Source organism: Heptranchias perlo, unplaced genomic scaffold (assembly GCF_035084215.1).
Source record: "Heptranchias perlo isolate sHepPer1 unplaced genomic scaffold, sHepPer1.hap1 HAP1_SCAFFOLD_44, whole genome shotgun sequence".
In the NCBI taxonomy this organism is placed as follows: Eukaryota; Metazoa; Chordata; class Chondrichthyes; order Hexanchiformes; family Hexanchidae; genus Heptranchias; species Heptranchias perlo.
The window spans coordinates 6,643,994-6,667,131 of NW_027139453.1; the positions used below are offsets into that span (position 1 = coordinate 6,643,994).

General features: G+C 46.7%; 2 non-coding genes across 2 annotated transcripts; one reads left to right on the plus strand and one right to left on the minus strand.

Moving 5' to 3' along the window:
- Positions 1-8,714: 8,714 nt before the first annotated feature.
- On the minus strand, positions 8,715-8,786 carry trnac-gca (transfer RNA cysteine (anticodon GCA)). The gene has a single exon. It is a non-coding gene; the product is annotated as a tRNA-Cys (tRNA).
- Positions 8,787-15,681: 6,895 nt separating this feature from the next.
- trnac-gca (transfer RNA cysteine (anticodon GCA)) lies at positions 15,682-15,753 on the plus strand. Its single transcript has one exon. It is a non-coding gene; the product is annotated as a tRNA-Cys (tRNA).
- The last annotated feature ends 7,385 nt before the right edge of the window (positions 15,754-23,138 follow it).

The following is a 23,138-nucleotide window of genomic DNA, read 5'->3' on the forward strand; positions in this document are numbered from 1 at the left end:
TAGTAGGGTGATTTTCCCTCGTTATGCCGTGTGTTCCCCATTCTTAACTATGTGTACTTTGTATGTCTGCATAATCTCAGTGTTATCCTGATGTTATAAGTTCATTTGTGACTTCAATAAACCCAGTTTTTTTTCTGAAAACCAGTTTTCTGCTGCACTTTGTCACAACCCCCAAATAATTCCAAGGTCGAGAACCCAGGGAGTGGGAGCGATTCGGACCGCTCAGAAGTCAGAGGTGAAGCTGACACACACCACCACGCCTTACACAAATGGAAACATATTCTCCACGTTTACCTTGTCAAACCCTTTCATTATCTGAAAGTCCTCCATCAGGTCACCCCTCGGTCTTCTCTTTTCCAGAGGAAAGAGACGCAGCCTGTTTAAACTTTCCTGACAGATATATGTTCTTAGTTTTGGTATCATCCTAGTGAATATTTTTGCACCTTCTCCGATGCCTCTATATCCTTTGTATAATATGTAGCATAGATCTCTACACAGTGTGGTCTTAACAAAGTTCGATACAAGTTGAACGTAACTTCCCTAATTTTCAATCCTATCACTCTAGAAATGAACCCCAGTGCTTGGTTTGCCTTTTGAAGGCCATTTTAACCTTTGTTGCTGCTTTTATTAATTTGAGAATCTGGAGCCCCAGTTCCCTTTACTCCTCCACCCCATTTACACTCTTTTTAACCAAGCAGTATGTGGCCTCCTTATTCTTCCTACCAAAATGCACCATCTCACCCTTACTTACATTGGAATTCATTTGCCAATTTCACGCCCGTTCTGCAAGTTTATTAATGTCTTCTTGCAATTTAACCCATTCTTCCTTTGCATTAACTGCACTCGCCAATATCGCAATGCCTGCAAATTTCGAAATTGTACTATTGATTTCCGAGTCGAAGAACAGTGGTCCAAGCACCGATCCCTGTGGAACATCACTTCCCAATTTTTGCGAGTCTGAGTAACTATCTTTAACCCCTACTCTTTGTTTTCTGTTTTGCAGCCAGCTTGCTATGCATTCTGCTACCCGTCCCCTGACTCACACGCCCTGGTCGTAATCATGCGTCTGCAATTTGGTAACTTATTGAAGGCCTTCGGTAAATCCAAATATATTACATCTACTACTTTACTCTTGTCTACTCTTTATGTTACTTCGTCAAAGGATTCAATAAGTTTGGTCAAACATGACGTTCCCTTTTGATATCCGTTCTGACGACTCTTCATTATGTTTCAGTTTTCTAGATATTTTTCTCTTTCATCTTCGAGTAAAGATTCAATTATCATTTTTTTTCCCGCCTACGTTGAACTAACTGGTTGATCGTCCACTGGGCTTGTTCGATCTCCCCTTTTTGTTTTAGGAATAACATTACCTATCCGCCAGGCCTCTGACACTATTCCCTTTTCTAGTCAATGTATTTATATTTGCATTAGTGCCTCTGTTAGCTCTTCCCTCACTACTTTTGATATGTACTGATCCACTTTCTCCAGACCGGAGGTTTTATCCTCTCTAAGTTTGATTAGTTTATCAATTAACTCCCCCTTTCTTTCTTAAATGTCTTTACAACTTTTCTGATCTCTTCTTCTAATGTCCTGCGCACCTTGTTAGTCTCTTCTGGTAAATACTGAGGCAAAGTAAGTATTCAATATTTCTGCCATTTCACTGTCATTGTCTGTGAGTTTATCTTGTGTATCCCTGAGTGGCTCAATGCTTTTGGTAAGTACCCTTTCGTTATTGATGTGCCTGTAGAATAATTTATTATTTCTTTTTATATTCCTTCAGAATTAATTTCCTAGTTTCTCATTGCTTTCTGAATTGTTTTTTTGACACCCTTACTCACCTCTTCCTATTGCCTTTTGCCCCAGAGCCTGTCACCTCCCTGAAAGTCTGAAGGCTCCCCCAGAGTCTGACTCCTCCCCCAGAGCCTGACTCCTCCTCCAGAGCCTGACCGGCCCCCAAGAGCCTGACTCCTCCTCCAGAGTCTGACTCCTCCCCCAGAGCCTGACTCCTCCTCCAGAGCCTGACCGCTCCGCAAGAGCCTGACTCCACCCTCAGAGTCTGACTTCGCCCCCAGAGTCCGGACTCCGCCCCCAGAGTCCTGACGCCCCCGCACCCTTTCTGACACCTCCCCAATGTCTGACTCGTCCTCCATAGTCTGACTCCTCCCCCAGCGTCTGACTCCGCCCCCAGATTCTGACCCCTCCCCCAGACCCTGTCTCCTCCCCCAGAGGCTGAATCACCCTCCAGAGCCTCATTCCTCCACCAAAGCCGGACTCCTCCTCCAGAATTTGACACCTTCCCCTGAGCCTGATTCCTTCGCTTGCCTCAGTTTCTTTGACTTTGATCAGGCACTGCACAGACGCAGAATCTTACAATCTTAGACTGGTTACAGCACAGAAGGAGGCCATTTGGTCCATTGAGCCGTTGCCAGCTCTTTGTAAGAGCAATCCAATTAGTCCCATTCCGCCGCTCTTTCCCTGCAGTCTTTCAAATTTAACCCCTTCAAGTGTTTATCAAATTCCCTTTTAAAAGCTGCAATTGAATCTGTCTCCACCGTCCTATCAGGCAGCACCTTCCAGACAATGAACACTTACTTTAAGATAATTAAAAGGTTCCATCGGGCAGACAGATAGATGAAATGTTTCCATCTTGCGGCGGAGGCCAGAACGAGAGGTCATCGATATCAGATGGTCTCTGATGTGGTGAGAATGTGGAACTTGCCACCACGAAGAACAGTCGAAGCAAACAGGACAGATGGATCATAGAATCATAGAATCATAGAAGTTACAACATGGAAACAGGCCCTTCGGCCGAACATGTCCATGTCGCCCAATTTATACCACTAAGCTAGTCCCAATTGCCTGCACTTGGCCCATATCCCTCGATACCCATCTTCCCCATGTAACTGTCCAAATGCTTTTTAAAAGACAAAATTGTACCCGCCTCTACTACTGCCTCTGGCAGCTCGTTCCAGACACTCACCACCCTTTGATTGAAAAAATTGCCCCTCTGGATCCTTTTGTATCTCTCCCCTCTCACCTTAAATCTGTGCCCCCTCGTTATAGACTCCCCTACCTTTGGGAAAAGATTTTGACGATCGACCTTATCTATGCCCCTCATTATTTTATAGACTTCTATAAGATCACCCCTTAACCTCCTACTCTCCAGGGAATAAAGTCCCAGTCTGTCTAACCTCGCCCTGTAAGTCAAACCATCAAGTCCCGGTAGCATCCTAGTAAATCTTTTCTGCACTCTTTCTAGTTTAATAATATCCTTTCTATAATAGGGTGACCAGAACTGTACACAGTACTCCAAGTGTGGCCTCACCAATGCCCTGTACAACTTCAACAAGACATCCCAACTCCTGCATTCAATGTTCTGACCAATGAAACCAAGCATGCTGAATGCCTTCTTCACCACCCTATCCACCTGTGACTCCACTTTCAAGGAGCTATGAATCTGTACTCCTAGATCTCTTTGTTCTATAACTCTCCCCAACGCCCTACCATTAACGGAGTAGGTCCTGGCCCGATTCGATCTACCAAAATGCATCACCTCACATTTATCTAAATTAAACTCCATCTGCCATTCATCGGCCCACTGGCCCAATTTATCAAGATCCCATTGCAATCCTAGATAACCTTCTTCACTGTCCACAATGCCACCAATCTTGGTGTCATCTGCAAACTTACTAACCATGCCTCCTAAATTCTCATCCAAATCATTAATATAAATAACAAATAACAGCGGACCCAGCACCGATCCCTGAGGCACACCGCTGGACACAGGCATCCAGTTTGAAAAACAACCCTCGACAACCACCCTCTGTCTTCTGTCGTCAAGCCAATTTTGTATCCAATTGGCTACCTCACCTTGGATCCCATGAGATTTAACCTTATGTAACAACCTACCATGCGGTACCTTGTCAAATGCTTTGCTGAAGTCCATGTAGACCACGTCTACTGCACAGCCCTCATCTATCTTCTTGGTTACCCCTTCAAAAAACTCAATCAAATTCGTGAGACATGATTTTCCTCTCACAAAACCATGCTGACTGTTCCTAATTAGTCCCTGCCTCTCCAAATGCCTGTAGATCCTGTCCCTCAGAATACCCTCTAACAACTTACCCACTACAGATGTCAGGCTCACTGGTCTGTAGTTCCCAGGCTTTTCCCTGCCGCCCTTCTTAAACAAAGGCACAACATTTGCTACCCTCCAATCTTCAGGCACCTCACCTGTAGCGGTGGATGATTCAAATATCTCTGCTAGGGGACCCGCAATTTCCTCCCTAACCTCCCATAACGTCCTGGGATACATTTCATCAGGTCCCGGAGATTTATCTATCTTGCGCGTTAAGACTTCCAGCAACTCCCTCTCTGTAATATGTACACTCCTCAAGACATCACTATTTATTTCCCCAAGTTCCCTAACATCCATGCCTTTCTCAACCGTAAATACCGATGTGAAATATTCATTCAGGATCTCACCCATCTCTTGTGGTTCCGCACTTAGATGACCTTGTTGATCCTTAAGAGGCCCTACTCTCTCCCTAGTTACCCTTTTGCCCTTTATGTATTTGTAGAAGCTCTTTGGATTCACCTTTGCCTGATCTGCCAAAGCAATCTCATATCCCCTTTTTGCCCTCCTGATTTCTCTCTTAACTCTACTCCGGCAATCTCTATACTCTTCAAGGGATCCACTTGATCCCAGCTGCCTATGCATGTCATATGCCTCCTTCTTATTTTTGACTAGTGCCTCAATCTCCCGAGTCATCCAAGGTTCCCTACTTCTACCAGCCTTGCCCTTCACTTTATAAGGAATGTGCTTACCCTGAACCCTGGTTAACACACTTTTGAAAGCCTCCCACTTACCAGACGTCCCTTTGCCTGCCAACAGACTCTCCCAATCAACTTCTGAAAGTTCCTGTCTAATACCATCAAAATTGGCCTTTCCCCAATTTAGAATTTTAACTTTTGGTCCAGACCTATCCTTCTCCATAGCTATCTTAAAACTAATGGAATTATGATCACTGGTCCCAAAGTGATCCCTCACTAACACTTCTGTCACCTGCCCTTCCTTATTTCCCAAGAGGAGGTCAAGTTTTGCCCCCTCTCTAGTCGGGCCATCCACATACTGAATGAGAAATTCCTCCTGAATACACTCAACAAATTTCTCTCCATCCAAGCCCCTAATGCTATGGCTGTCCCAGTCAATGTTGGGAAAGTTAAAGTCCCCTACTATTACCACCCTATTTTTCTTGCAGCTGTCTGTAATCTCCTTACATATTTGCTCCTTAATTTCCCGTTGACTATTTGGGGGTCTGTAGTACAATCCTATCAAAGTGATCTCTCCCTTCTTATTTTTCAGTTCTACCCATATGGACTCAGTGTGCGAACCCTCGGATATATCCCCTCTCACTACTGCCGTGATGTTCTCCCTAATCAAGAACGCAACTCCCCCTCCTCTCTTACCTCCTGCTCTATCTTTCCTATAGCATCTGTACCCTGGAACATTGAGCTGCCAGTTCTGCCCCTCCCTTAGCCATGTTTCAGTAATAGCTATAACATCCCAGTCCCATGTACCCATCCATGCCCTGAGTTCATCTGCCTTGCCCATCAGACTTCTTGCATTGAAATAAATGCAGTTTAATCTAGACTTCCCTTGGTCTTTGCCCTGCTTTCTCAGACCATCTGTCCGGTCATGTTCTGTACACTCTCCCTTACTGCCTTTTGTTTCTGTCACCACTTTATTTCCCACTGACTTCCTGCATCGGTTCCCATCCCCCTGCCACATTAGTTTAAACCCTCCCCAACAGCACTGGCAAACACTCCCCCTAGGACATTGGTTCCAGTCCTGCCCAGATGCAGACCGTCCAATTTGTACTGGTCCCACCTCCCCCAGAACCGGTTCCAATGGCCCAGGAATTTGAATCCCTCCAGCTTGCACCATCTCTCAAGCCACGTATTCATCTTAGCTATCCTGTCATCCCTACTCTGACTAACCCGTGGCACTGGTAGCAATCCTGAGATTACTACCTTTGAGGTCCTACTCTTTAGTTTAACTCCTAACTCCCTAATTTCAGCTTGTAGGACCTCATCCTGTTTTTTACCTATATCGTTGGTGCCTATATGCACCACGACAACTGGCTGTTCACCCTCCCCCTCCAGAATGTCCTGCAGCCGCTCCGAGACATCCTTGACCCTTGCACCAGGGAGGCAACATACCATCCTGGAGTCTCGGTTGCGTCCGCAGAAACGCCTGTCTATTCTCCTTACAATCGAGTCCCCTATCACTATAGCTCTGCCACTCTTTTTCCTGCCCTCCTGTGCAGCAGAGCCAGCCACGGTGCCATGAACCTGGCCACTGCCACCTTCCCCTGGTGAGCCATCTCCGCCAACAGTATCCAAAACGGTATACCTGTTTTGGAGGGAGATGACCGCAGGGGACCCCTGCACTGCCTTCCTACTCTTCCTCTGTCTGTTGGTCACCCATTCACTATCTCCCTCAGTAATTTTTATCTGCGGTGTGACCAACTCACTGAACGTGCTATCCACGAATTTCTCAGCATCGCGGATGCTCCAAAGTGAGTCCATCCGCAGCTCCAGAGCCGTCAAGCGGTCAAACAATAGTTGCAGCTGGACACACTTCCCGCAGGTGAAGGAATCAGGGATACAGGAAGGAGCCCTGAATTCCCACATCCCACAAGAGGAACATGACACGGCGCTGGGATCTCCTGCCATGACTTAACCCTTAAATTAGCTTAAGAACAACTACAATGTCAAGAGAAAAAAAAAGGAAAGAAAAACTACTTACCACTCCCTTTAAGGAGTTTACTCCTTTAAATTGTTCTCAATTTAGAGAATGTTAACTACACTGGGGACCTTGATTCACTAAAAAATAAACGCTACTTCCTATAAGACCTGCAGACCTTCCCTTTCCTTTTACTTCAGTTACTGAAGATAAGGAGAAATACTCACCTGAACCTACTCACCAATCAGGTGCCTCCCCTGTGTCGCGTCCCGATCTGATTCCTGACGTCACTTCGAACTCGGTCGCAGCTCCGCTCGGCTCCTCTCAGCGCTCTGAAATCCCGCCTTTTATCGGACGCTCCCTCCGCTCGGCTCGGCTCCTCTCAGCTGTTCTCAGCGCTCTGAAATCCCGCCTTTTATCGGACGCTCCCTCCGCTCAGCTCCGCTCCTCTCAGCGCTCTGAAATCCCGCCTTTTATCGGACGCTCCCTCCGCTCGGCTCGGCTCCTCTCAGCGCTCTGAAATCCCGCCTTTTATCGGACGCTCCCTCCGCTCGGCTCGGCTCCTCTCAGCTGTTCTCAGCGCTCTGAAATCCCGCCTTTTATCGGACGCTCCCTCCGCTCGGCTCGGCTCCTCTCAGCGCTCTGAAATCCCGCCTTTTATCTGACGCTCCCTCCGCTCGGCTCGCTCCTCTCAGCTGTTCTCAGCGCTCTGAAATCCCGCCTTTTATCGGACGCTCCCTCCGCTCGGCTCGGCTCCTCTCAGCGCTCTGAAATCCCGCCTTTTATCGGACGCTCCCTCCGCTCGGCTCGGCTCCTCTCAGCGCTCTGAAATCCCGCCTTTTATCGGACGCTCCCTCCGCTCGGCTCGGCTCCTCTCAGCTGTTCTCAGCGCTCTGAAATCCCGCCTTTTATCGGACGCTCCCTCCGCTCGGCTCGGCTCCTCTCAGCGCTCTGAAATCCCGCCTTTTATCGGACGCTCCCTCCGCTCGGCTCGGCTCCTCTCAGCTGTTCTCAGCGCTCTGAAATCCCGCCTTTTATCGGACGCTCCCTCCGCTCGGCTCGGCTCCTCTCAGCTGTTCTCAGCGCTCTGAAATCCCGCCTTTTATCGGACGCTCCCTCCGCTCGGCTCGGCTCCTCTCAGCGCTCTGAAATCCCGCCTTTTATCGGACGCTCCCTCCGCTCGGCTCGGCTCCTCTCAGCGCTCTGAAATCCCGCCTTTTATCGGACGCTCCCTCCGCTCGGCTCGGCTCCTCTCAGCTGTTCTCAGCGCTCTGAAATCCCGCCTTTTATCGGACGCTCCCTCCGCTCGGCTCGGCTCCTCTCAGCGCTCTGAAATCCCGCCTTTTATCGGACGCTCCCTCCGCTCGGCTCGGCTCCTCTCAGCTGTTCTCAGCGCTCTGAAATCCCGCCTTTTATCGGACGCTCCCTCCGCTCGGCTCGGCTCCTCTCAGCGCTCTGAAATCCCGCCTTTTATCGGACGCTCCCTCCGCTCGGCTCGGCTCCTCTCAGCGCTCTGAAATCCCGCCTTTTATCGGACGCTCCCTCCGCTCGGCTCGGCTCCTCTCAGCTGTTCTCAGCGCTCTGAAATCCCGCCTTTTATCGGACGCTCCCTCCGCTCGGCTCGGCTCCTCTCAGCGCTCTGAAATCCCGCCTTTTATCGGACGCTCCCTCCGCTCGGCTCGGCTCCTCTCAGCTGTTCTCAGCGCTCTGAAATCCCGCCTTTTATCGGACGCTCCCTCCGTTCGGCTCGGATCAAAGGGGAAGATTGAGGAGCACTGGATGGGAGGGTGATAGGGTGAGATGAAGTGGGGAGGAAGGAGGCTCGTGTGTCGCTTCAACCGTGGCATGGAACAAACGAGATGAGTGGCCTATTTCCCTCCTGTGGACTCGACGGAAACTTCAATCCTGCTGCTGTACGGAAAGCAGACTGAGTTTGTGATTCCCAAGATAAGAACTTAAAAGGTAGAGGGGGCATTTGGATTTGAACCAAAGACCTCTTGATTTGCAATCAAATACTCTGCCACTGAGCTACACCCCCCCACATTGCTGGCGATTTCTTGCACACACAAGTTAACGGAGCTCAGTACCTGGCAGTCACGAATGTTGATACTACCAACCTGAATTGAAGCTTCATCAGTTATTCTGGGAGACAAATAACTACTGCAATCAGAAATGTTTCATGAATGGAGTGAGTCACACTGTTGTGTACGGATGCGATGTACAACCCAACATGGACAGTCTTGTCACTCAGCATCAGTGAAAACATCCTTACCACAGAACGCAGAACTCGAAGCACCAGGCAAACGACATCTGAATTTCAACGAGAGTTTTCTCCAGTTGCAGTCAAATGCTCTCTCACTGTGCTCTGCTCCCAGCTCTTTAGATCGTTGCGGTCAACAGAAGAAACACCAGGTTCAATGTGCAGTTTCACAACATCATGCTCTCTGTCCATATATGGAAGTGAATGAGTGTTTGGATAAACCCGGCACCGACAGGCCAATGGGTTCAATCGCAATGGTGAGGAAGCTTTTAGATAGAATAATCCAGGACAGAATTAATACTCACTTGGACAAATGTGGATTAATAATGGAAAGCCAGCACGGATTTGTTGAAGGCAAATCGTGTTTAACTAACTTAGAATAAAATCATCGATATGTTACATCACGGAAGGGGGCCATTCAACCCATCAGGTCCGTGCCAGCACTATGCAAGAGGAATCCAGCTCGTCCCACTCCCCCACCCAATCCCGGTAGCCATGCACATTTTTTCGTTTCAAGTACTTATCCAGTTCCCTTTTGAAGGCCATGATTGAATCTGCCTCCATCAGCCCCCAGTGCAGTGCATTCCAGATCCGAACCACTCGCTGTGTAAAGAAGTGTCCTCATGTATTATGTACCGACGAGGATCGACAAACAAGTGTTAATTTATTATCGGCCCGATTGTTCTTCTGTTCAGAGGAATATACTTCCACTGAACTCTATTGGTCTCCGTTTTAAATATTTGCCTCTCCTGTTCTATCTCGTTGTTCGTCAACATTTATTGCAGTTGATCTTCCCCAGTTCCATTTGGCCCATCGAGCCCGTGCCGGCTCTTTATAAGTGCAATCCAGTTAATCCCATTCCGCCGCTCTTTCCCCGTAGCCCTGCAATTTTAATCCCTTCAAGTGTTTATCCAATTACCTTTCTGAAAGCTGCCATTGAATCTGCCTCCACTGTCCGATCAGGCAGCGCATTCCAGATCATAAACACTTTCCTTAAAATAAATAGTGGCTTAAATAAGGTGGACAGGGAGTGAGGAAATGTTTCCATCATGTGAGGAAAACCAGAACGAGAGGTCATCGCTCGAAGATGGTCACCAGTGTGGTGAGAATGTGGAACTCGCCACCAGGAGGAGAAGTCGGAGTAAACAGGACAGGTGGGTGAAAGGGGAAGATGGATGAGCACAGGATGGGGGACAGGGACGGAAGGGGAATGTGATAGGGTGAGATGAAGTGGGGAGGGAGGATACTCATGTGGAGCATCAACAGCGGGATGGACCAAAGGAGATGAGTGGTCTGTTTCCCTGCTGTCGACTCGAGAGAAACATCAATCCTGTTGTTGTAGGGAAGGACGGACTGAGTGCCTGATTCCCGAGATAAGAATTTAAAAGGAGGAAACTGGATTTGAACCAAAGATCGCTTAATCTGCAATCAAATGCTCGGCCAACTGAGGTACACCACCCCACCCGTTAAATCGAAGACCATTTCTTGCACAAACAAGGTGACGGAGCTCAGTATCCGGCGGTCACCAATGTTGATACAACCAACCTGAACAGAAGCTTCCGAAGTTATTCTAGGAGACAAATAACTATGACAATCAGAAATGTTTCATGCATGGAGTGAGTCACACTATTGTGCATAGGTGCGATGCACAACCCAACATGGAAAGCCTTGTGACTTTTTTTTTATTCGTTCATGGGACGTGGGCGTCGCTGGCGAGGCCGGCATTTATTGCCCATCCCTAATTGCCCTTGAGAAGGAGTTGGTCAGCCGCCTTCTTGAACCGCTGCAGTCCGTGTGGTGATGGTTCTCCCACTGTGCTGTTAGGAAGGGAGTTCCAGGGTTTTGACCAGCGACGATGAAGGAACGGCGATATATTTCCAAGTCAGGATGGTGTGTGACTTGGAGGGGAACTTGCAGGTGGTGTTTTTCCCATGTGCCTGCTGCCCTTGTCCTTCTAGGTGGTCGAGGTCGTGGGTTTGGGAGGTGCTGCAGTGCATCCTGTGGATGGTACACACTGCAGCCACTGTGCGCCGATGGTGAAGGGAGTGAATGTTTAGGGTGGTGGATGGGGTGCCAATCAAGTGGGCTGCTTTGTGCTGGATGGTGTCGAGATCATGAGTGTTGTTCGAGCAGCACTCATCCAAGCAAGTGTCGAGTATACCATCACACTCCTGACTTGTGCCTTGTAGATGGTGGAAAGGCTTTGGGGAGTCAGGAGGTGAGACACTCGCCGCAGAATACCCAGCCTCTGACCTTCTCTCGTAGCCACGATATTTATATTGCTGGTCCAGTTAAGTTTATGTTCAATGGTGTCGCCCAGGATGTTGATGGTGGGTGATTCGGCGATGGTAATGCCGTTGAATGTCAAGTGGAGGTGGTTAGACTCTCTCTTGTTGGAGATGGTCATTGCCAGGCACTTATCTGGCGCGAATGTTACTTGCCACTTATGAGCCCAAGCCTCGATGTTGTCCAGGTCTTGCTGTATCCGGGCTTGGACTGCTTCATTATTTGAGGGGTTGCGAATGGAACTGAACACTGTGCAATCATCAGCGAACATCCCCATTTCTGACCTTATGATGGGGGGAAGTTCATTGATGAAGCAGCTGAAGATGGTTGGGCCTCGGACACTGCCCTGAGGAACTCCTGCAGCAATGCCCTGGGGCTGAGATGATTAGCCTCCAACAACCACTGCCATCTTCCTATATTCTAGGTATGACTCCAGCCACTGGAGAGTTTCCCCTTGACTCCCATTGACTTCAATTTTACTAGGGCTCCTTGGTGCCACACTCGGTCAAATGCTGCCTTGATGTCAAGGGCATTCACTCTCACCTCACCTCTGAAATTCAGCTCTTTTGACCATGTCTGCGCCAAGGCTGTAATGAGGTCTGGAGCCGAATGGTCCTGGCGGAACCCAAACTGAGCATCGGTGAGCAGGTTATTGGTGAGTAAGTGCCGCTTGATTGCACTGTCGACGACACCTTCCATCACTTTGCTGATGATTGAGAGTAGGCCGATGGGGCGGTAATTGGCTGGATTGGATTTGTCCTCCTTTTTGTGGACAGGACATACCTGGGCAATTTTCCACATTGTCGGGTGGATGCCAGTATTGTAGCTGTACTGGAACAGCTTGGCTTGAGGGGCAGCTAGATCTGTAGCACAGGACTTCAGCACCACAGCTGGGATGTTGTCGGGGCCCATAGCCTTTGCTGTATCCAGTGCACTCAGTCGTTTCGTGATATCACGTGGAGTGAATCGAATTGGCTGAAGACTGGCTTCTGTGTTGGTGGGGATTTCGGGAGGAGGCCGAGATGAATCATCCACTCGGCTCTTCTGGCTGAAGATGGTTGCAAACGCTTCAGCCTTGTCTTTTGCACTCACGTGCTGGACTCCGCCATCATTGAGGATGGGGATGTTTGCAGAGCCTCCTCCTCACTAAGCTTCATTGAACACATCATACCACGGAACGCGGAACTCGAAGTACCAGGCAAACGACACCTGAATTCCAACCAGAGATTTCTGCAGCTGCAGTCAAATGCAATCTTACTCTGCTCTGCCCCAGCTCTTAGGATCGTCGCAGTCAACACAGGAAACACCAGGTTCAATGTGCAGCTTCACAACATCATGCTCTCTGTGCCATATATGGAAGTTTACTGAATATCGCATCAATGTAATAAATAATCGTCCAGCAGGCAATAGGCAAGTGTGGACGGGAGGAGACAGTGTGTTAAGTGACTGTAAATTGTTTTAAGTCAATACATTCGTTTGCAGGTTGCGGAACAGAAGTGGGCCTTAATGAATGGAAAAGTGTGTAACATGCAGAATTTACAACCTGGCCATGAAATGAGAGGCTGTGAGTGTCCAAAGTGTGAATCCTCCAGGAAAAGAAAGTGGAAAATGCTGAAAAGTCTCATTTTGTCCGTCAGATGGAGGCAAAAATTGGTGGCGACAGGCTTGTGGCCGTCTTTCTCAATCATTAATCTAAACTTTGTTATGTTATGATCGCTATTGCCTAGATGTTCCCCGAAACTGACATTTCTAATCTCCTCCTTTTCACTTCCCATTACTAGATGCAGCAGTGATTCATCTCTTGTCTGCCTGTCTCTGTTTTATCATTTCATCGCTTCAGCCTGCTCTCCCTGCCTCCCTCGTGCACTCAATCACTCAAACACTCACTCATTCACACACTAACTCATTCACTCACTCACTGCCACAATCCCTCTACCCGAAGAGATTGAGAAAGTCATTAGTAAGACAAAGTAATAGATTGGAACAAAGTTAATTTTCAGCGGATGAGATTGGAACTACGTTAAATAAACTGTAAAACATTTGGACAGACAAAGAGATAGAACAGCAGAGGCAAATAGTCAAAACGGAGATCAATAGAGTTTCGGAGAAATTTATTCCTCAAAAAACAATCTGGTCAATATTGAAACACCATTGGGTTGCCCATCCCCATCTGTACACAATACATAAAATAATAAAATTACACAATATTGTAAAAAGGATATCGAGGCATTGGAGAAGGTGCATAAAAGATTTACTAGGATGATACCAGAACTGAGATGAGACATCTATCAGGAAAGATTGAACAGGCTGGGGCTCCTTTCCCGAGAAAAAAGAAGGCTTAAGGGTGACCTGATAGAGGTCTTTAAGATTATGAACATTTTAGACACAGAGAAAATGATTTCACTTGTTGGGGAGTCCAATACCATAGGTCATCAATATAAGATCGTCACTGATAAATCCAATAGGGAATTCGGGAGAAACTTATTTTCGCAGCGAGCGGTGAGAATGTGGAACTCGCTACCACAAGGAATAGTTGAGGGGAATAGTGCAGATGCATTGGAGTGGAAGCTGGATTAACATATGGTGGAGAAAGGAATAGAAGGATATGATGATAGGGTCAGATGAAGAAGGGAGGGAGGAGGCTCCTGTGGAGCATCAATGCCAGCATAGACCAGTTGAGCCGAGTGGCCTGTTTCTCTGCTGTCGACTCAATTTTACTCAACATAAACAACAAACCTGCAGCTGCAGGGAAGGTAGACCGACGGAATGACTCCCAACAGGATGCAGTTAAAAAAGGGAGAGCGGATATCTGGACTTGCACCAACGACATTATTATTTGTATTTAAATGCTCGACCACTGAGCGGTGATGATTTCTTGCACACAAAACGTAACGGAGCTCAGTACCTGTCAGTCAGCAATGTTAAAATAACCAACCTGAAAAGAAGCTTCATCAGTTTGTATGTGCAAAAAATCATCACAGATATCAAGGTGTGCCTCAGTGTTAAAGCATACAACTACTGATTACAAGAGCTTTGGTTCAAATCCAAACGTCTCCGTGTACGTTTTACTTCTTACCTTGGGAATCGTGCACTCAGTCTGCCTTCGCTGCAGCAGTAAGATTGTTGCTTGCATCGAGTCGACAGCAGGGAAACAGGCCGACTCGTTTGGTTTTTGCCATCGTTGATGCTGCACGTAAGCATCCTGCCACCAGACTTAATCTCACCCGATCTCCCTCCCCTTCCGTTCCTTTCTCCCTCGTCTGCTGCTCCGGCGAAGTAACATAGAAAATAGGAGCATATTCGGGCCTTCTAGCCTGCTCTGCCATTCAATATGACCAAGGCTGATCCTCTTTCTCAATACCATATTCCCGCTCTGTCCAGATATCCCTTGATGCCTTCAGTGTCTAGAAATCTATCTCTCTCATTCTTCAATATATTCAGTGATTTCGCCTCCACAGCCTTCTGTGGTAGAGAATTCCACAGGTTCAGCACCCTCTGAGTGAAGAAATTTCTCCTCATCTCAGTCCTAAATGTCCTACCCCGTATCCTGTGACCCCTCGTTCTGGACGCCCCAGCCAGAGGAAATATCCTCACTGTAACCAGTCTTGTCAGAATTTTATATGTTTCAATGAGATCCCCTTTCATTCTTCTAAACTCGAATGAATTCAGGCCGAGTCAACCTAAAATCTGCTCATAAGAGTCAGGCCCTGATGGAGGAGTCAGATTCTGGGGAGGGCTCTGGCTCTGAGGCATGAGTAAGGCTCTGGGGTAGAGTCAGGCTCTGGGGGAGGAGTCAGTCTCTGGAGGTGGAATCGGGCTCTGGGGGAACAGTCAGACTCTGGGGAGGGGTCAGACTCCGTGGGAGGAGTAAGGCTTTGGGGAGGAATTAGACTCGAAGGGAGGAGTAAGTCTCTGAGGGAGGACTCAGACGCCGTGGAGATGTCCGGCTCTTAGGGAGGAGTCAGTCATTGGGGGAGGAGTCAGTCATTGGGGGAGGAGTCAGGCTCTGGGACAGGGGTCAGACTCTTGGTGTCGGGTCAGACTCTGGGGGAGGTGTCAGATTCTGGGGCAAGGTTCAGACTCTGGGGGAGGAGTCCGACTCTGGAGGTAGGGTCAGACTCTGGGGGAAGGGTCAGACTCTGGGGCAGAGGTCAAAGGCTAGGGGAGGGGGTCCGACACAGAGAGCCGTGTCAGATTCTGAGGGCGGAGGCAGGCTCGGAGGGTATAGTTAGATTCTAAGGGACGGGTCAGGCTCTGGAGTTGGAGTCATATTCTTGCCGATCAGAATAACTCATAAAGGTTCTTTTCAGAATGGTGCGATCAATGTTGACGATGGCCAGGTACTAAGCTCCATTGCCTTGTTTGTGAGCGAATTTCATGCAGATGTGGGGGTGTAGCTCAGTGGTAGAGCATTTGACTGCAGATCAAGAGGTCTTTGGTTCAAATCCAAGCACCCCCTTTATATTTTGAATGTTCCCTGTCGGAAGTCATGCAGTTCGTCTGTTCCTGCAGCTGCAAGATTGTTATTGACATTGAGTCCACAGTCGGCCATTTGGCCCACTTGCTCAATGCCAGCGTCCATTCTCCACACGGGCCCCCTTCCTCCCTCGTTCATCAGACCCTTCCATTCTCGACTCCGAGGGAGTGCCAGAGAGAGATTTATCACCCTTTTAAATATTTCCCACTCCTGTTCTATCTCTTTGTCATTTTTTTCACCTTCCCCAGTTCCATTTTTAACCCCTCAAAATTAGTTTGTTTCCAATCAATGACTTTGTTCTTTGTCTTACTTAAGTCTTTCTCAATCTTTTACTGTGGATGGATTGAGGGAGGGAGTGATTGTGTGAGTGAGTGAGGGAGGGAGGGAGTGAGTGAGTTCGTGAGCGTTTGAGTGAATAAATGAGTGAGAGCGAGAGGGCGACAGATAGAGCAGGCAGGAACGATGTAATGATAAAAGGGAGACAGGTAGGCAAGAGAGGAATCACTGCCTGATCCAATAATGGAAAATGAAACGTTGGAGATAAGAGAAGCAAGTGTAGGAGAATAGCCAGGCACGAGCGGCAAGATTTAAAATAATGATTGAGAAACACGGCCACAAGCCTGTGGCCAGCAATTTCTACTCGAATCCGGAGGGCCAAAGAGAGGTTTTTGAGCATTGTCCACTTTGGACACTCACAGCCTCTTATTTCATGGTTAGGATGTGAATTCTGCAATTTATACACTTTTCCATTTGAGAAACCAACTTCTGTTCCGTAACCTGTAACTGAATATTTTGACTTAACACATGTTACAGTCGCTTCACACACTATCTCCTCCTGTCCACACTTGCCTAATACCTGCTGGGTGCTTATTTATTACGTTGATTCGATATTCTGTGCACTTACATATATGGCACTGAGAGCATGATCTTGTGAAACTGCACATTGAAACTGTTGTTTCTTGTGTTGACTGTAACGATCTACAGAGATAGGGGCAGAGCACAGTGAGTGACCACTTGCCAGCTGCTGGAGAAACATCTGGTTGAAATTCAGGTGTCGTTTGTCTGGTGCTTCCAGTCCCGCGTTCTGTGGTAAGGATGTGTTCACTGAAGTTTAGTGACAAGGCTTTCCATGTTTGGTTGTGCATCGCATCTGTACACAATAGTGTGACTCACTCCGTTCATGAATCATTTCTGATTGCTGTAATTATTTTTCTCCCAGAATAACTGATGAAGCTTCTTTTCTGATTGGTTCTTTCAACAGTGATGTCTGCCAGGTAATGAACTCCGTTGCATTACCTTGTCTGTGGATGATATCAGTGGGTGCATTGCTTTTTTGCAGTGTTTAATTGTAAATCAAGCGATCGCTGCTTTAAATCCCGATTCTCCCTCTTCTTTCGAAATGATTTTGTGATTCAGACAGCAAGTCTGAATTCCCTGTAGCAGCAGGATTGTTGTTTACATTGAAGCTTCAGCAGAGAAACAGGTTAGCTATCTCGATTGGTCAATTCCGGTATTTATGCACCACATGAGTCTCCTCCTGCCCTATTTCATCTCGTTCTATCAGCCATACATTCCTTTCTCTTTCATCTCTTTATCCAGCTTCCCCTTTAAAGCATCGATGACATTTTCCTCAACTATTCCTTTTGGTGGCGAGTTCCACATTCTTACCGCCCTTTGGGTAAAGAAGATTCTCCTGAATTCCCTCACAAATGGAAACTTTTTTTCTATGTCTACCCGATCGAACCTTTTCATAATCTTAAAGACCTCTATCAGGTCACCCCTCAGTCTTCCCTTTTCTAGAGAAAAGAGCTCCAACCTGTTTAGTCCTCCTGAGAAGTATATGCTCCGAGTTCTATTATCACCCTTGTGATTTTTTTTTTCAGCTTTGCCAATTCCTCTTCATTCTTCTTATAATCTGGAGACCAGAATTGTTCACGTTACTTCAAGTGTGGTTTCCGTTTTCACTTCACCTCTGAACTTTCCATTCTCATCCTGGTTCTCACTTGTATTATCAACCTGACATCTGTCAGACGACCACATCCTCTACTTCATTTTATTCTGTATCTCCTTCGTCATCCAGAGAACTCTGGCTTTAGTTGCCCTACCTTTTCCTCTTGTGTGAATGTACACAGACTTTACCCGAACAATCTCCTCTTCAAAAGCCGCCCATTGCTCGATTACAGTTTTGATTCCATTTTACCAGGGCCGGATCAGTTCTCAATCATCTGTAATTGACCCTCTTCCAATTAAGTATTTTAAATCTAGATTACTCCTTCTCCTTTTCCATTGCTATTCTAAACCTTATGATACTCTGTTCGCTGTTCCCTAAATGCTCCCCAAAAAGGACACTTGCTCCACATTAACGATCTCATTGCCTAGAACCAGATCCAGCATTGCCTCCTAACTACAGTTGCTTCACACACTAGCTCCTCCTGCCACACGTGCCTAATGCCTGCTGAATGCATCTTTATTATATTCTGTACACTTACATATATGGCACTGATAGCATGATCTTGGAAAACCACACAATGAACTTGGCACTGCATTTGTTGACTGCAAGTATCTAAAGAGCTGTGGGCAGAGCACAGTAACAGAGCATTTGTAAAGCAGCTGAAGTCCTCGACTTGAAATTCTGATGTTGTTTGGCTGGTGCTTCGAGTTCCGCGTTCGGTAGTAAAGATGTGTTCTCTAAAGCCGAGAGACAAGGCATTCCAAGTTGGGTTGTGCATCGCATCTGTACACAATAATGTGACTCACTCCATTCATGAAACATTTCTGATTGCCGTAATTATTTGTCTCCCAGAATAACTCATGAAGCTTCTTTTCATGTTGGTAATATCAACATTGGTGACTGCCAGCTGCTGAGCTCCATTACATTGTGCGTGCAAGAATGGGTAACAGATGTGGGGGTTTAGCTTAGTGGTAGAGCATTTAACTACAAATCAAGAGGTCTCTGTTTCGAATCCAGGCGCTCCATTATACATTCTCAATTCTGCTTTTGAGGAGTCAGAAAATCTGTCGTTTTTATTGAGTTTGCCGCACAGATCCAGGCCATTTGACCAACGGGTCTGTGCCAGCCTTTATGCTTCACACAATACTCCTCCCTCCCTACTTCACTTACCCCCATCCGCACACTCTTCTATTCCTTTCGCCCGCGTGTGTTTATCTAGTTTGCCATTTCATGTATCGATGTCATTTGCCTCAACTGCTCCTCAAGGAAGCGAGTTCCGCATTCTTGCAACTCTTTGGTAAAGAAGTTTCCCATGAATTATCTATTGGATTTATTAGTGACTATCTTATATTGATAACCGATAGTTTTTGTGTCCCCTACGAGTGGAAACATTTTGTCTACGTCTACTCAATCAAACCCTTCCATTATTCAAAGACCTCTATCATGTCAGCCATCAGGCTGTTAAATCTATCCTGAAAGGTATTATCTTTCAGTTCTGGCATCATCATTTTTTGCACCTTCTCCAATTCCTCGATATCCTTTTTATAATAGGGAGACGAGAAGTGTTCACAGTGCTCCAAGTTTGGTTTAACCAAGGATCTCGGACGACAGATACACAAATTCCTAAAAGTGGTGACGACATAAAAAAAACAAGCACTGGGGTTCATTTCCAGGGGGATGGAATTGAAATGCGGAGACGTTATGTTTAGCATGTATAGTCTCCCTGATAAATACTGAGGCAAAGTAACTTTTCAATATTCCAGCCATTTCACTGTCATTACCTGTGAGTATATCTTGTGTATCCCTTGTTGGCCGTATCCCTATCCTGATGTTTCTGTGGAATAATTGACATTTTCTTGATAATTTAATTTTGTATTTCCTTTCTGCTTTCCTGATTGCTTTTTGACATCCTTCCTAACGTCTTCATTTTCCCCTTTATCATCCTTTCCTTTATTGTCCATGTAGTTAGAATATGCCTTTGCTCAATTTCAATTTTACTCTTATCTCATTATTCATCCACAATGTTTCATTATTGACTATTTGTTGTTTTTTTTTAGAGGAATATATATCTTTTACTTTGGTAAACAGTTAACTTTGAGTGAGAGAAAACTGATCTTCATGACGCTCATTTCAAGTTTTATTCCCTTTTACTGTGAAATGGTATATTGACCTCGGAAGGACCGCAGCCCAGATTTACCAGAATGTTAGCAGGGATCGAACGATTAAATTATGAGGAGCGGTTACATACTTGAATTCCCTGGAATATGGAAGGCTTTATTGGGATTTTTAAAGGTCGATGGACAAGCTGGTGAGGGAGTCCAGGACAATATCGCAATATCACAGGAGCTGGTTTACGAGTGAAAACGACCCTGCGCATCACTGTTGGTGTAAGAGACTTGTCTCTCGGTGCCGCGTCCTGTACAGTGAATTTCAAGACTTTTAAAAGGTGCAGAAAGTGTTGGGGGTACAAATACTCAAACCACTCTGATGGGAATGAGATTTTGTCAGAGGTTGCAGCCTTCCCTCCTTCTCTTGCCCTTTGCGAGGCACATGTTCAGGTTTAAATTTCCAAACTGGCTGAGTTGGTGATCACGGTACAGCAGACTCAGCGGTCCCCAGTGAGACAGAGAGAAATCAGCCCGGGCGCGGCCACAACGTGCGGGTTGACACTGCACGGGTCTGGTGGGAGTCAGAGGTGGGATTCACCCCTGAAAGTAACAAAAAAGTTTAAAACAGAAACTGTGGGGCTTGAACCCACATGGGTGAGGTTAAGAGTCATAGGTTCTACCAATTGAGTTCGTTGAGCCTGGCCAACAAAGCCATTCATGTCTGTCATTGCAGTCAGCTCGTCTCTGGGTGACCTTGTGCAGCAATCCTAACAGAAGGTCTGTATCTTTCGCTCTGTTTCTCTGTGTGTGTGTGTCCACCTGCAGGTTGATTTTGAACGAATACGAGTGTTTGTCTTCTGTTTGTAACATTAAATAAAAGAGGGCATCAGACGCTGCCCTCCCTGACACTGGGGAACCAGTGAGACAGACTTGTTCTTGTGAAAACGCAAATAAAGCATGAATTGCGGAATTATACAGACTCTTATCAGCGCCAAAAGTAGCTTTACAATATATACACCCCAATAAATAAATACATAATACAGACACATGTAAATACATTTGCAACTAACAGAGTTACGAAACCAGAAATATTATTTGCACCGAATACAAACATTCCCAGATGTGTTCAGAAATCTTGCATGCCTTCCCTGGTGGACGCTCTCACCCCTGTGACCCAGGTTCGGCTCCCGTTCAGTGAATTTGCTCTTACAAAAAACAAGTGCGAATTTTGTAGAATCAAAGCAAATTTACGGCAAAGACGGAGGCCATTTGGCCCATCGCCTCCGCGTCGGCCGAAAATGAGCCACCCAGCCTAATCCCACTTTCATGCACTTGGTCCGTAGACTTGTCGGTTACGGCAATTCAGGTGCACAACCAAATATTTTTTAAATGTAACGAGGGATTCTGCCTCTACCAGCCTTTCAGGCAGTGAGTTCCAGACACTCACCACCATCCGGTTGAAAAAAATTGCTCCTCCGCTCCCCTCTCATCCTTCTACCAATCACTTTAAACCGATGCCCCCTTGTTATTGACCTCTCTGCTAAGGTAAATATGTCCTTCCTGCCCAATCTATCTCGCCCCCTCATAACTTTGTACACCTCATTAAATCACCCCTCAGCCTCCTCTGTTCCAAAGAAAACAACCCCAGCCTGCCCAATCTTTCTTCACAGCCAAAATTCTCCAGCCCTGGCAACCTCCTCGTAAATCTCCTCTGTACCCTCTCTAGTGCAATCACATCTTTTTTGACCAGTCTACCATGTGGGACCTTGTCAAAAGCCTTGCTAAAATCCATGTACACGACATCAAAGTACTCCAGGTGTGTTCACACCAAAGCACTATTTAATTGCAGCAAGACTTGCTTACACTTGTACTCCAACCTCCTTGCAATAAAGGCCAACATACCATTTTTCTTCCGAATTGCTTGCTGTACCTGCATGTTAACTTTCTGCGATGTGTTTACAAGTACACATAACTCCCTCTGAAGAACAACATTTATTGGAATCTCACCTTTTAAAAAATATTTTGCTTTTCTATTCATCCGACCAAAGTGGACAATTTCACATTTTCCCACCTAATACTCCAACTGCCACCTTCTTACCAAATCACTTAACCTGTCCACCTCCCTTTGCGTCCTCTTCACCGCTTACTTTACAAACTACCTTTGTATCATCAGCAAACTTAGATACGTTGCACTCGGTCCCATCATCTGAGTCATTAGAATAGAATGTAAACAGCAATTGCAATATAAATTGTCCGACCAGGACCGTTCGCGTGTAAGGCGAACTGGTAACCATTACCCCACAAAAAAACTGCTGGTGCCTTATACTGGACAGAAGGGAACTGATCAGTCACCTCTCTCTTCTCTGATTGGGACAGTTTTACCTCTCTTTAAACAACATCTCTACTGTCCCACACTAAAATCATGGAACAGAATCATAGAATACTACAGCACAGAAGGAGGCCATTCGGCCGTGTTGCCCAGCAGACACGTTGAAAGAGCTGTCCAATTTAGTCCAAAAAACCCAGCCCTTTCCCCGTAACCTTGCGAATCAGTCCTCTTCAAGCACCTGTCCAATTGCCTTTTGAAAGTTCCTATGAAAGCTGCTTCCGCCACCCTTTCAGAGAGTGGCTACCAGATCGTAACAACCCTCTGTGTGAAAAAAAAAATCTCCTCCTTTTCCCGCTAGTCCTAAAAGCTCTCAATCCTTCTCCACGGTTGCCTTTTCACAAACATTTCATTCATCACAAACCACACAGGAAAAAGTCTTCATTTTCAAGTAATTAACGTTCTGAAGGAGCTCCCTAATTTCGCTCCCCTCACCTTATCAATCAGATTATTCTCGTCCGGATCGTTTTCCAAGTGAACCGGCCGCCCTCCCCGCAGGAAGTAGCCATTCTGATTCTGTGACTGTGGCCAGCTTTGTTCACACCCACTCTCCCTTGTTTTCTTCCACATCCGCAGATTGGGGCGGGTCCCGGACTGATTTTTTTTCTTTGTCTCACCCGTGGCCGCTGAGTCTCCGACTGAGATCAGCAACCTGGTCTCCTACACCCGATCACCAACTCACCCAGTTTGTAAATTGAAACCGGAGCAAGTGCCTCGAAAGAGGGCAAGAGATGTCGGTGAGGCAGCAACCTCTGACAAAATCTCAGGCTCATCAGAGAGGTTTGTGGATCTGAACCCCGAACACCTTCTTGCTCCTTTTAAAGTTTTGACCATTGCACACGAGGCGGCACTTGCAGACTCGTCTCTTGCACTGACAGTCAAGCAACAGAGGGTTCACACGTGAAAGCAGCTGAAAAGTTTA